Source organism: Sinocyclocheilus rhinocerous, unplaced genomic scaffold, assembly GCF_001515625.1.
Source record: "Sinocyclocheilus rhinocerous isolate Xijiao unplaced genomic scaffold, SAMN03320098_v1.1 scaffold705, whole genome shotgun sequence".
Lineage (NCBI taxonomy): Eukaryota > Metazoa > Chordata > Actinopteri > Cypriniformes > Cyprinidae > Sinocyclocheilus > Sinocyclocheilus rhinocerous.
Window position 1 is genome coordinate 30,475 of NW_015630576.1, and position 697 is coordinate 31,171.

Consider the following 697-nt stretch of genomic DNA (forward strand, 5'->3'; position numbering starts at 1 on the left):
CATCTCCTTTTTAGGAGTGGAGCTGAATTCAATCAATATGCGAGCACGTCTGTCGGAGGAGCGCACACAAAAACTGATCAGTTCTCTCGCAGTCTTCAAGCTAGGACACTCTCCCCCGCTGAAATGCTTTCAGAGGACGCTCGGCCAGATGGCTGCCGCCTCAACAATGTGCAAATTAGGACTCCTACATATGCGACCGCTTCAGTTCTGGCTGAAAAGTCGTGTGCCACAGAGCGCATGGCGCGCGGGCAACTTGCGCGTACGAGTAATGCGCGACTGCTTGAAAGCACTGACCCCATGGCGCGATATGACACTGTATCGCCGGGGTGCTCCTGTTGGCCAAGTGACCAGGAGAAAGACTGTTACGACAGATGCATCGAGCACGGGTTGGGGAGCCGTATGCGACGGCAGACCAGCCTTAGGAACGTGGTCAGAAACTGAGAAGTTGTGGCACATAAACTGTCTGGAGCTCCGTGCTGTACACCTAGCGCTCGAGTGCTTTCTCCCGGACATTCTCCACCGTCACTTTCTCATCAGGATGGACAACATGACAGTGGTAACGTTTATAAAGCACCAAGGGGGTGTGAGCTTGCGGCCGCTGCTGCGGCTGGCGAGAGACCTTCTTCTGTGGGCAGATCAACACCTCCTCTCCATCCGGGCAGTACATGTCCCTGGACGCCTGAATCACGGCGCAGAC